The sequence below is a fragment of the Sturnus vulgaris genome, chromosome 9, assembly GCF_052056855.1.
Source record: "Sturnus vulgaris isolate bStuVul1 chromosome 9, bStuVul1.hap1, whole genome shotgun sequence".
NCBI lineage: Eukaryota > Metazoa > Chordata > Aves > Passeriformes > Sturnidae > Sturnus > Sturnus vulgaris.
Window position 1 is genome coordinate 13,294,865 of NC_142251.1, and position 13,584 is coordinate 13,308,448.

The following is a 13,584-nucleotide window of genomic DNA, read 5'->3' on the forward strand; positions in this document are numbered from 1 at the left end:
TTGCTGTCCAAGCCCAATAGCCTTGACATTTGGAGCTCAGCTAAGAGGGAGGTGTGGGGTCAGACCCCCTTCTTTACACATTATTTACTTATCTATGCCAAATTAAATAATTCAGCATGAGATGTTTAGAAACACCCAGTTGAGACAGTCCTGGGCTCAACAACAAGGAGTTTGTGATTTGGAAAATAAGCTCCACCCTCCTCTCCCACGGTAGTGTGTTAATTACATTGGCAGCTGAATAAAAGACGTCACGAGCACAGGCATGCATGCACACACAGACATGCACAAAGCCTATCAGCCCCCCAAATCTGAAAGATTCCAGCATTTTGCCATTCGCTTTCATATATTTTGAACACTTACTTAATATATCTTGCATTTTCTAAATATCTTAAACAAAGTGCATCTTAAATGTGTTTTGTAAACTGTGAAGTATGTTAGTTTGCAGTCTTTCTGTACTTAAAAACTTCTAGATTCTCGTCTTTCTGTTTGTGTAAAGCATAAAACTATGGAAAACCACCACTCTACATCAGCAGAGAAAGTAGATGATGCTATGGATTTTGCCCTCCAAATTTTTGCATATGTTAAAACATTCTAATTTTTCATTCAGACAATTCACAGCTCCATCTTCAGTAAACGAAACAAGAACTGCTTACTAATACTACTGACAATATTTGTTTGAGAAACCTAATTTAATAACGTAAATGAAGTGGAAGTAGCTCTTAGCAAATACACCCCTTAAAGGCTTTAGAATGAGAGCCAGACTATAGAAATAATATTTCTCTGTAGAATGACAGATTTAAAATAACTGCAATGATTTGTAGGGTAAGCTATTAAATTGTAGTATTTGTATACAATGGTTGCTCCTAACAGCCTCACAGCATCTATTTGCATGTAATTACCCTTCCTGCAGTACTGCCATGTGCCTTCAACTTACTTCTCCTGGTAAGTAACACAGCAAGTGAACTCTTAAGCAAAAGGTGAATGTTGAAAGGTTCCATTGTGGACCACCATGTGCAAAATAACTGAGCATAGAAGCAGATAATGCTGATGAGGTGTTTTAAGACTCCGTTGACCTTACATCCCATTTCTTAACAATTTTCCAGTGATGTAAATAGCAGTTGTTCCCTACCTCCTCTTCAGTGCTTACTCTGTTGGCACAGTTGTTGGGTATTAAGAACACATGGCTCCCAGGCTTGGGGACAGCTTTGGCTGTGATTGCCTCAGGAACACAGGTTGCCTCTTGCTGCCAATCCAGAGGGGTTTTCCAACTCACTTGTAAACTCCGAGTCTGCCTATCTGCAGCAATAGAAACCTGAGGCTCCTTAGTTTGCCTTATGGTGCACATTACTATTCTGTGCACAGATTCACTGAGCAATGGTACAGGCTTTTTCTAGAAGGACATTATAATGTGAATCAGCTACAGTCATGAATTTTATTAACTCTTTTTGTTAGGAACTGCATTAAATGGCACCACTAATGCACAGATGAGCTCGGCAATGTCCCTGTTCCAAGGCTGAGCAGATGGCTGTTTCAATGTATGCTTGCTTTCATGTTTTCCATTTCATGCAGTGTCCCTTATCTTAGGCAACCCACTTATATTTATACTGCAGGAGCCCCTTTAAACTTGCTCGAAGTTTATGGAGTAAAGGGATAGTATGGTGGAAAAGCCAGAGGGAAAACTCAGATAAGATTCTGGCTGTGCTTTCTCCTCTACTTGATTAATTTGGGAAGCTGCTTAGATTTCCTGTCTTTTCTGTGGCAAGGGATGAACTAATTTGGTAAGGAAAACCCAGCTGAACCCTATGTCAAAACTAGAAAAAAAACAAGTGTCTAACAATTTCCAGTAACACTCTCTTCCTTTTTTCACAACCTAATTGGTGTTATATCTTTCATTTTCCTATTTAGCTCAGTATAAAGAACCAATTTACATCTACTGTATAATAATTTTTTAGAAGAATAAACAATTCAAACAGTAGAGAACAATAAGATCTACAGGTGCATAGATCCTTTGAAAAGTAAGTCACTGATGTTACCCAAGAGAGGTATTCAAACTGAACCACTGAACCTTTAGAGGCCACTGTTCTGTTCCCACTGCAGCTGGTATTTTCCTTCTAATTTGCATTTAAACTCAGGCAGATCCAGATAGTCACTCTTCTCCCCTTGACAGGCTTCTATTGCAGGTGTTACAAAATGCCCAGAGGTTTTCGGGGCTTTTTTTTTGGATCAGTCTCAACCAGCTCTCTATGTTCCTCAAAGATACATGGAATTACAGTTTTCCCATCTTCCATGTGGCCCAGGCCACTCCCTGCTGACAGACAGCTTTACAGCAGGAAGCCTGTGGATGAGGAACTGATGCTTTGCCTTATTACCCCAGCACCTGACTGATGGCTGTGGTGTGGTCTGGTGCAATTTGCACATGCTGCCAACTTGTCAGTGCAGACAGAAGCTGCACAAGGTTTGTGGGATGTGAGGGTTGCACATCTCCAGAGAACCTGGCTCTAGTGAAAATGTGGAAGTCTGCTCAGGCTGCAGATTACTGACAGTGTCTGGTTAAACCCTCTCCCTTTAGGAGTTGAGAGTAGAAACACAGCCACTAGGAAATGAAATGCAAAAACCATTGTTAAACCATGTTCAAGATAAAGTATGCTTAAATGGTAAACAGCAATGCTTCACTGTCCACCTGTGATCACCATGCCCTCAACTACTGCACTTTATTTCTATATTATCCCAGTAGAAGAACACAAGAATGCAATAATTGTGAGATTCAAGAGGATATAATGAAGGAATCTATTACCAGCTCTGGGTCCAACTATAATTCAGTTTAACTCAAAAGACATACATTTCATTGGAATGGATGTCCTAGGCTTACTAACTTTCTTATTCCATTAAGATATTATATGTTCGAAGAAAATTCTCAGATGTTCAGAAAGAATATGGAGCAAATCAGCAGCAAGCAGAGCCTAACTTGCTTTGCCTGAAACATTTCTCAGACTTGAGCTCCAACCAACAAGAAGTTGTTGATTGGAATTTGGCTTTTCTTTTTTTTAAACATCAAACTTGCAATTCCTCTTTATCCATTCTGGCACTCATGATCCTCTTGGTCACATATACCTTCTCCTATTTGTTCCTCTTCCTGCTGTTTCATACAGAGAAAATAAAAGAAAATATTTGCAACACCTTGTTGTGACCTGGAGAAATGAAACAACTTGCTTAAGTCATAAAAAAAAAACTGACAGGAAAGCTGAGCCAAGAGTCTAGGTCCTGTGCCATAATCTTCATTTTGATTTCATTCCCTGACATGCATGCGTATCCTATGTCATCAGTATGCATAAATACTTTCTTTTCTTTCAATTTTTCAATACTAACTTACTATTTTAGCACAGCAAGTTTTCAAATTATCTTTTTCTAGATGAACATCATGGATATGGGCATTAGTTACACAGTAAGAACAGATTGGAAAAGCTAGAGGCAGTGCCAGAGAATCAGAACTAACACCATTATGATCCATATTCCTTTCTATATATGGGGGAGAGTCTTTTATATGAGCTAAACTCCTCAAGGTCTTGTTCAGACATGAAACCCAATCAGCCAAAAGTAGCAGGGGGAGTAAAGCCATGTAGTTCCAAAACTCCCTGCAGCTGGTTGCACACCCTTTGTATCACACATACCCAAGCTTTCACAGCCTAATTTAACCTCTTTTTCATTTTAATATTTTTAAATCCAACTAGAAAAATTGTATCATCTATGCACAGCGGGATGTCCCATTATACGTGAAATAAGCTTTACTGGTATTACAGAAATGACAAGTTCATTCTTGACTCTATGCACAAAGCGTAATTCAGCTCCGTAAAGCCTACTGCTTTCAGACAACCCAATAGCATATGTGAGCCTCAGGTTATTCTGCCCTTTCACAACATTTACAAACTGATACATATCTCTTCAAGAGGATAAATGTTTTCCTAAGTCAAAAAAATGTCAGCTTTAGCTTGGACTGCATTAGTTCTATTGAGTTCTTCAAATACACACCAGGTTAATAAAGACTAAACCATGGTGGGCTATGCTTTTTGATAAATATTGAAGTGCTCTTTGATCCTGATAACCCACAAATGTTCAGCATGAGTGAGTTTTCACAGTCAGCATGCAATGATTTTGATATTTGACTTATCTATAGCCCAGTGTGGTTTATTTTCCTTATCTGGATGGTATGCTAAGAACAAGAAAAGGCAGGGAAATTAAAAACAGCACAGTAGTAGTGCTCAAAATCCTTTTCTTTTTTTCCTGTCTTGCAAGAACTCTTGGTCAAACTGACCCATAGCTTACACACGTATCTATACATAATTCTTTGCAAATAAACATACCCTGTGTTGCCTTTACTCAAGCTGGACAAACTACCCCCACTTTTGCACTGAGGACTACAGTTCCATTTTTTAATCACTCAGTGGCTTTGGATCAGACTGGGACTTAATAATAACAATATTTTGTCCTTGTATCAGTGCTTATATAGCACCTCTTTATCCCAGGCTCTCAAAACACTTTACAAACATTAATTAATTAAGTCTCAGAACAGCCCTGTGAGGCAAGGAGCTATTAGGTGAAATAATTCCTTTCGGTTTCTTGCCTTTGCCATAGGGAAAAGAACCAGCATAAAGAGCTAAGCTTGTGCCAAAAAAAATCAGCCTAGAATGAATGCTGGCAGGGTTGTATCTCATCACTGCACAAAACAAGTACTCAAAATCTTTGTGCATGAGCAGAACGAGGAGTGGTACCACAATCCATGAGCCCATGGAGAGGGTGGAGCCCATAGTCTTCACTAGCTGAGCATGGTGCCTTGGTGAGCATACAGGTTATTATTTTAATCATAAGAAATAAAAAGTGAGAGCTTGCCTGTTAAGTTTTCTAATGTTCTTGTGGATCCTCAGCAACAATGTGTGACTCTTCAAACAGCAGTTAAGGCCAACTGGTACGTAATTGAAAAGAGTGAGAGTTGCCAAGTTTCCAGGCAGGAAGAATTACCAACTCAACCTGAAGTTGGATCTGATAAAATTAACAGTAACCAGGCTATTATACAGACAAGCCAAATATGAAAGAACACAAAGATAAAGGATGACAGATAAACATGTGACAGTGGTTTTTTTGAAAATAAACACTAATATTTCAGACAGTGAGTTCAGATGCTGAAGCACAAAACCTCAAAAATAATACAATGATCTTGATGTCTCATTTAGGGGCATACTTGGCAGTTCCAGGCTTTTTTTACATTCTTCAGGGGCAGACAAGGTAAACAGACTTACAAGTTAAAGAAAAAACAGGCTTATAGCTTGCAAAAAAAACCCCAAAAAATTAAAATCCCAACCTCCAAACCCAGACCTGTATCTTGCAAAAAAAAAATAAATAATGCCATCTGAATTCAATGTTTAGCCAAGCACTGTTTATCAGAGTTTTATTCTGTGCACTAAGAACATAAATGGCTTCTTTTTTTCCTGGGGCCAGTTTTGGATCACTAACTTGAGTTGGGCCTGAGGGAGAAACACAGCATGTATGATGAGCTGATTAATTACCAGAAATCAAATGCCTTGCAGTCAGGAGCAACGTGCTTGAAAGAAAGCACTAGTACTATAAAAGTGTTGCATATCTACATGCATGCATGGCCAGTCAAGAACACCATGGGGATTAGGTTTCACTGTAGCCTGAAACAAAGGATTTAGGAATGATTGTTTATCCTTGACAGTGTGACCTGTGCCAGTCTTTATTAACAAGGTCTTTCAGAATATGACATTTAAAGTAACAGAACCCTCTTAAATAAACCTCAGGATTTTACCTTCTTAAAACATCACTAGGATTTCAGCTGCTTTTCTGAAACCATGAGAGTAATTCATAATTAAAGGTTAGGATATGTCTTATTTCAAGCCTTGTGTGCATAAATATAATCCTTTTGAGCTCATTTAAAGTAGAGTGCAATTCTACCAGGGAGCCATAAATGAAGGTAGAATCATATTAAATATTAGGAACATTATATTGGCTATCTTGGAAAGTTAAAATAAGAGGTTAATAGGAGATAGGTCAGACCATTTTACTAAGTTTTCCTTTTCTCTAAAAGTCATGTGTATATGTGCAGATGACTAGAGGTATTTTGTTTTCTGCACAGGATTATTTCAGAATTATTTTCTCAATCATGAAACTGAGAGAAATCACAAACTCACTTATGTCTTCTAACATATCATTTCATGCAGTCCTCCAAAGCAGAGTCATCGTGTCTGGGTGGAAATTTTAACGGATGATTTAATATAAAACATTGATAGACTGCTTTAAAGTGTTCTGTTTACAATTGTCTGTTCTGGTATTTGTTTGCTCCTTCCACTATGGCTTGCCAGACAATAAATAGCACACTGTCATCTCTCTAAGAGTATTTCTGCTGTTGTAACATTTTTGCTTGTACCTATGAACTGCCCTCTGAACCAGTAAATGTTTCAAAACAATGTGGGAGCAGTAAGTGAGGCTGTGGCAAGGCCGAGGCAGGCTGATGGGGAAGCAGCACAAGACCAAGCCAGCTGACGGTTTCCTAGTTACAGACGGTGGCTGTATAATCCTGAAAGCAATTTTTTGCCTAAAAAACAGAGATGGGTGTGATATGTCACTGCTTTCAGCTGGATTCATTTATAACTAAAATATTTTTATTTTCCTTTCCCATGTTTCTTTCTTCTGAAAGAAACATCACTTGAGAAAAGGCATTTTGTCCAAACTTCCTCATTTCCTTCTGCCTTATTACCTAAGGATAACAAGCAATTTTAGAAAGCTCCCCATCTCTCTTTCTAACCTTTTATGCAACAAAGATCTATAGGTGAATTTGAATCTTGTTCTGTCCTGATGATATATTTTAAATGGTTGACTGAAAAAAAATTAACGCAGCACTGTAGCCAGCACTGCATGCATATCTTGCTTTAAGCTGCAGTGACCAACAATTTTTTTGACCTGAATTGGAAATCAACACATTTTTTGGACTTTTTTCCCACTTGGGAGTAAAGGAACTTCCAGCAGAACTAACTTGGCAATTTTCTCCACTAAGCACTGTTAAGAAGAAGAAAGGATGGGGAAATCCTCTGGATTCCGTGGTCACAATTTCTTGAATTCAGGGACACTGGGAAATTTAAGGACAACATTGGTTTCTGCTGAAAGAAATTTAGGTGAAATGCCACTGTAAGAATAGCCTTGAAAATTATTTATACATTAGTAGTACACATGTGTCACCAGGCATGCCTTTGTCAAATGAAAGCAGTTCTGTGTGGTATGGTGATGTGTATAGCAAAACACAGAACAATTCTGAGTAACAAATGTCACCCCTGCATGTGCAGCAGCCACAGACACCCTCCCAGCTACTCACAGTTTCCTCAGCTCACAGTACCTGTCAGCCATGCAGACTGTGACCACAAGCATGGCAGCTCTGTAGCTAATCAGCAACATTGCTTGGGACAGTAATCCTAGCATTAATTACTGGAAACCACTATCCTGCTTCCTTTGCTTCCTCTTCTGTGGTGGAAGGATAATATCATAACACCCAAGGCAAAGCCACCAAAAAAGTGGAAGGAAAACCTTCTGACATCATTGGACAGCATGCAGAGAGAAAGATGGTGAGAAAGAAAATGGATTTCTACGACAGTGTTGGGGTACAGAGCTCAAAATCTTCAAAGTGGAAGAAACCTCTTATCTAAAGATATAATTTTCTTCCCCAAGAACTGTAATGCTAATCCTATTAGCATATTAGTGTGTGATCATGGCTCTAGAGTTACACACAGCCTTCATACCAGATTTGAGCACACTGTGAAGGCTTGATGACCTGGAGATAACGTGAGCCGTGTCTGTGGGCAGCAGCAATAACAGCAATAGCAGCAATAACAGCAGCAGCAGCATCACAGCCCCAGCACAGTGTGGTTACTGCGCTGCAAAGAGAGAGAAAGGACAGTAACACACACGGACTTTTTTGGGGAAAAAATGTTAACTTTATTGTACGGACAACTTGTATTAAAATGTGTTATGTGCAGCTAGGACGGGACAGTAGTTCATTGGACAATTGGGAGAACATTCTTGGGACAGTACTTTAGGATGTATTTCACGGGAAAGAGACTAGGTGTTAATCTTTATTATGAATTTTACTTTGTTTTTCACCATATTATTACCCTGGGACACTTCCTCCCTAACTGAAGCTGTAGTCAGCTTGTCAGCCTGGGAATGGACCTGAGAGTCAGGAGAAACCCAGGCCTGAAAAGAATTTCCAAGCTGTAATTCCTTAGCTCTCTAAATGTGTGTGTGCACAGCACAGCCCGGCTGGCAGGACCCGAGCTCATCATCATCATCATCATCATCATCATCATCATCATCATCATCATCATCATCATCATCATCATCATCATCATCACCCGCCCTGCGAGCGGGGCTGCGGGGGGACGGGAGCTGGGGAGGCGGTGACAGGCTCAGCCAAGTCCCTGAGAAGCTGAGCCAGGGGACAAGGGCTGCGGGACGACAGGCTGAAAAGGGACACTCACCTCTGTGCCATAATGTCATGAAAAGTCAAAGTCTGCTGAGATGAGAGGCAGATGTGCAGCCTAAGATAGACGCTCTCTAGTTTGGGCACTTTTACTCTTAATACCCAAGCAGCTGTAGCAATCTGATGCTTCTCCATAGGAGTTTGATGATGGAGTGGGTCTTTGATTCATACCATTAATTACAGAAAATGTGGGGGTTGCTTACAGCTCAGACATTGCCTTCCAGCCACCACCAGCCCTCTTCTAGCTCCTCTCCACCATCACTAACATTTAATTTTTTTGGCAACCAGCCCATTTCATGAAGAAGTGCCTATGTCCAAGTGGGAAACTGTGGCATTTGTTTTGAATTTTCTTCCACTCTTATTGTGTCACTTATCTACAATGACAGTCTGTGACTTCAACTAAGTGAAACAACCCCTGATAATATTTTTAAATAGTTCTTTATTACATCAAAGTAAAAAGACTGAAAAATAATAAAGTGATTTTCACCTTTATTATTTCTTCTTATTATTACAGAATTAATGAGTTGATTACAACTGGTATGTCATTCACTCCCACAGGCCTGCCATTTCAGGGGAACATTCTGTGAAGGAAGCATTTTCAGGATGCCTTAATGAATATAGATATTTTTATTTTTCTTCTACTCTTTCTCCTCCAATGCAATGCATTTGAAATTAGACTTTTATATAATTTACACCTCAACACTATCACTTTGGATACTCTCGCCATCCCAATGATGGTTTTTTTATTTGTTTTTAATTCTGCTAAAACCAATGCTGCCCTTTGGCAAAGAGTTCCATGGTATAATTCTTCTTTGTTGTGAAGACAAATATTTTTTTCCTCAGCTTTAAATTTCATTTTTTAACTTCATATCCCTTTGTCTGTGTAACATGAGAAACCTGGAGCAGAATATTCCACTCTCTGCTCCCTATGTCATATATTATTTTATAAAGCTTTATCTGGCCTCCATGAATTTATCTTTTCTCTAAAATAAACAGTCTTATTCTTTTTACTCTATTCACAGATATTTTTTCATGCCTTTAGTTATCCACAGAAATCATTGCCAACTGTTTCCTATTTCTTCTTTACTCAGGCTTTTCCAACAGAGGTGGCAAAACTTTTTCACAATAAAGCTTATCAATGAATCATATAATGACTTGAAATATTTGCCAGTATTTTTTCTATCATTTACAAATGGCATTCCTTAACTTACTTGGGCTTTAATTAACGTCATAAAGGGCATAAATCCCTGAAATACAAATAAAAAGGGGAGGGAGCCTAAGTCTTTTCAAGTCTCTATTTTAAACCTGCACATTTTCTTATATCTGTCATGTTTACATATGCTTATAAGATAAAATCAACTGCCTATAGAACTTTCCTAGAACTTGTTAAATATCAGATAAATCAAAAGTTTATCCTTTATTGACAGAAAAATGGAGTATTAATTTCTACAGACACGAACTGTCTATGCTGCTTAGCAATACAGCACTATAAGATTAAAAGAGACAGGTCAACACTTTAAAATTCAGCTGAGAGGTGCATTTCAGTAGTTGCATTCATACATGTCTCATCTTTTGGCTGCCTCCTCTTCTCCCCATCTGCTGCCATGGCAGGCTGCCTGTTCCCTCTCTGGGGAAGCCCTGGCCACCATGCCATGTGCCACTGTGCCACTACTGGTGCCACCAGGGCGGCACACGCTCCCCCTCTGCCGCAGGAGGTCCTTGCTGATGTTAATGCTGAAATATTGGCTTCGTGTGCCCCCTCCAACATCAGTACACCTGCCTCACGTTTACATGCCAAAGGTACAAAATGGAAATACAGGAAAAACTTGAAAAACAAAGAGTGAAGTGCAGTTCATTACACAGTGCTTTGATCTTGAGAAGAGGGCTGGCTAATAGAAGAGGACTGACTCCCTCCCAGTAAGGGGGAGACTGCAGGGATGGTAGAGTGTGCCCAAAAAATATCCCAGGATCTCCAAACCCACCAGCAAAAGTACAGACATATGAGGAACAGTTGCACCTTCTAGATAGACTATAGACAGCACAAATGGAAATGTTTGCCTGCAAGTCTATGCACTACTGAACAAGGCTGACTGGTCCTGGCTCTGATACCAGTGCAGGATGATGATGGATGAATATATGCCTAGATATACTCTGATATATATTGCAGGTGGAAGAAATGAGAATGAAATTCCTTGTAAATAGAAGCAAAAATTAAGGTATTCATTTCTGCTAAGATAATGGAGAAAAAGAGAAAAGATGCCCAGATGCTCTTGAGCATGTACATACACAACACATGCACACACATTTGCATGCTCAATGCTGCTTCTATCATATCCCAGTGCAATAAAATATACTAAAAAATTTTTTAGACAGAAATGTGATTTTCAGTTTGTTTTCCCTTATATTCTGCAGGATAGTTCTAAACTAAGTCCTGCTTGTTATTTGCAACAGCTAGTCAGCTGCATGCTATTCCATGCTCTTTTCCTACCCTATTTTTCAAAAAATTAATCAATCTATGAAAATTGTAGAATCAGAGAAGCCTAATCAATGTGGAACACCTGTTTGTAGTTCTCACTATTTTTGTTATTAATTCAGCTCCACTGTATTTGAAAAACTGGAATACACTGGCCACTGTTTTTAATCATTTGAAGCAGAACATAGTTTAAAACCTCCCAGACATCTCATTAACAATAATGCTTCCACCTTTGCCAAACCCAGAGATTTTCAAGTTCTCAGTTAAAACAAATAGAATTTTTCAAAAAACAAGGCTATCGTTTTCCTACCATTAGATCTTTCAGGGAAGATCTAAGGTCTATTGAAAATTATTCATGGGAAGCTCCAAACATTCTTCTGCATTCTTGTCACTGTGTTCATCATTTGCTTTAGTGAAACCAACCCCTGCATCAGCAATGGTGGCTATAAAAATCCTGGGATTGTTTGGTCATATATACTCCTCTTTTCTAGCATTCCCTCTTGTTCATTTAAGTAATGCCTGAACTCCACACCATCGTGACTGGGCACAGTTTAAATAACAGGCTCTCTTTCCATATAGGTCATGCTGACATTAAAAAATTTGATCAATTCTAAGTAAAATATTTGTTGGTTCCTGGGAAGAGACCTAAAGTCCTTAGAGAGGAGTTATTCATTCAAGTAATTCTTTTTATTTCAGTGGAATTTCTAGTTTGAGAATGTTTTGAACAAAGAAGTTGGCCTACAGCATGGCCCATGGTGATTGAACAAGGATGTTTTTTTCAAATTATCATAATTCTAAGTAACATGAGAGGGGAAGACTTAAATTTTGAGAGAATGATGGTTTTCTTCCTCATTGCAGGAAAATGTAATGTTACCAGTGAAGACAAAATAGCCTCCTTGATTATTCTGTGAAAATTATTTTCTTAAATCTAAACAGATATAAATGTATGCAGTTGCTATAATGCACCCAGTTCCCAAACCCCCTTGTTTGCAAGTGAAGCTGTCCACTGGCCATTTTCAAAGGTAGCAGCATTGCAACTCAGGGATTAAATGGAATCAATAAATGTTTGTCTGGGAGACAAAAATGTCTATGATCAAGCACAGACACAGAGACTTTCACATGCAGGAAAGTTGTTTTCCTGGGACCATCCACCTGGCTGTTAAGAGGCTGGAAGGATTTGCCCTTCCTTAGAGAACTTGCTGATAAAGTGTACATTATTCTGCCAATTAATAAAAACTTCTGAAAAAAGCAAGTGTCTCACAGCCTTCACTTTCCTGCCAGTTTCTTGCTAAGTGTATTACACCTGTGTGCATATTACAGCTGTGCCTCTCAACAAATATTTTGCCTTTGAAATGGCCTTTCCAAGGGAAAACAGGGAAAACTCTATTATGAGATGGGGGAACAAAGCTTTGCTTGTGAATATAAAAAAATGTCTTTATAGGCAAATCTTGCTTGGATGCTTCTCAAGTCGTGTCTGTGAATTTTTTCATATATATACATGTATCTTATCTCAAATTGGTATCATTGTAATGCTTTTGTCATACTTCAGTAATATGTGTTAGTGAAATAGACCTGTAGTAAGGTTCCTTATATCATATGATTGAAGTGATTTCAAAGTGATATGAATTAATCTCCAAAACACTTTGGAAACTGAAGCTGAAATTTTAAGTCAAAGTCAAAGCCTGGATTAAGTCTGAGGAGCTAATGAGAACCTTTAGACCAGAGGAATTAAGAAAGTGCTTTAGTGTGTTTTCTCTGTAGGAATGGACTTAATTGAAGTAAAGCCTGAGTAGAGGTATCTATCCTCTTCCTGTCTGTATCTCCTGTATCCACTGAAAAGACTGATTATTTTGGAAAGTAATTTAAAACAGATTAAAAATATAAAAATATTACACGGATTAAAGCTATATCTTTATATTTTAAAATACTCAGAGTCGACATTAAAATATGTGCCAGTCTCGATCATTCTCATTTACCACACATATTTTATTCAGCAATGCCTCTGCTGCCCCAGATGACCATTTCTTATGTGCAGTTAAGCATGCCACTCTGCATCACTCCTCCTTTCAACTTGCTTGATCAAATGTGGTTATTTTTCTCACTGATTTTTACCTGTATTAAAAGGAATTTCTTTCCTCAGTAGCCTACTGACCACTTGAGTTCAGTAGACACCAGTCAGGTCTCCATATGTTGATAGTTCTGCTAGGTTTTACAAAAGAATCTCCACCTATGGTAATAAGCTCAACTAGGAGTCTATAATCTATTAACTGCTTGAAAGGAAAATAGCATCTAAAATCTAAAAAATAAGTGAGCCTTTGTACTCACCTCTTTATATTAGGTGCATACAAAGGCTCTCTAATCTGAAGATGCTGTCACTGACCCAGAAAAGCAAGATGGGACAAAGCAGAACAGATGGGGATGATAAGGACATGAGACAATGGTAAGTAGGTGATATAGGGAACTCCATGACAAAGGCAGGCAGTGTGTTTCCCCAAATCCCTTGTCTTTGCAATATGATTCTCCATCTCTCACATATTGCTGTTTATTTCTACCCCTTTACTGCTACTTTTTG

At 38.7% G+C, this 13,584-nt stretch overlaps 2 long non-coding RNA genes across 4 annotated transcripts in view; one reads left to right on the top strand and one right to left on the bottom strand.

Annotated features, from left to right (window-relative positions):
* Positions 1-13,584, top strand: part of LOC148222816 (uncharacterized) — a 33,687-nt gene that overhangs the window by 4,542 nt on the left and 15,561 nt on the right. For both annotated transcript variants that reach the window (XR_015805389.1, XR_015805390.1), the window contains exon 2: positions 13,351-13,452. This is a non-coding gene — a long non-coding RNA (uncharacterized LOC148222816). The remainder of the gene's footprint in view (positions 1-13,350; positions 13,453-13,584) is intronic.
* Positions 1-13,584, bottom strand: part of LOC148222817 (uncharacterized) — a 99,604-nt gene that overhangs the window by 2,855 nt on the left and 83,165 nt on the right. The window lies entirely within an intron of this gene.